Here is a 633-nt window from a genome sequence, read left to right as displayed (position 1 = left end):
AAAAAAAAAAAGAAAACTCCCCAAACAAACCCTCACTGATACAGAGCCGTGAGCCTGTGAGCGCGGGGCTGCGGATCGGAAGCCACGTTTTTAACGCCCTCGGCACACAGATATTACCACAGAGGTTTTTTTCCAAAGCTGCGAAACTCTCAGCATACTGCAGAAAGTCAATTTGTAAGAGGGAGGGCCGCAAAGGTGGCTGCCTTCCTCCCGGCCAAGGCTCCTCGCAGCGGTCCCACTCACCCGGCCGGCTCACGGGCAGGGAAGCGCCCAGCCTGCAAGGAAGGGCGGCGGAGGCGGTGGGAGGGGGTAGGATTTAATTCTTCTTAACTGTCATACTTTAATGGGGATGGAAAATGTGAATTTTCTGTGCATTCCAGGAACAATTCCTTGGGGTGGTGACCTTTAGCACCGATTCTCTGAAGACAGGAAAGTAGTCGAGTGTTTATCTGGATGACTGAAAGCTTTCCCTGGTGGAAGTTTATGGAAGTGTTAAAAGGGGCGGATAACACGCGCTTTGGAGGCGCTTGTCCAATGATCTGGAGGGGCTTGGAGAGCAGATCTCAGCTGGCAGACATTTAAATGGGAGACAGCCCGGCGCTGCTGCAATTTATAGGCAGGATCCGAGACTCT

Source organism: Corvus brachyrhynchos, unplaced genomic scaffold, assembly GCF_000691975.1.
Source record: "Corvus brachyrhynchos isolate BGI_N302 unplaced genomic scaffold, ASM69197v1 scaffold115, whole genome shotgun sequence".
In the NCBI taxonomy this organism is placed as follows: domain Eukaryota; kingdom Metazoa; phylum Chordata; class Aves; order Passeriformes; family Corvidae; genus Corvus; species Corvus brachyrhynchos.
The sequence above is the reverse complement of the archived record's forward strand: the minus strand, read 5'-3'. Positions refer to the sequence as shown.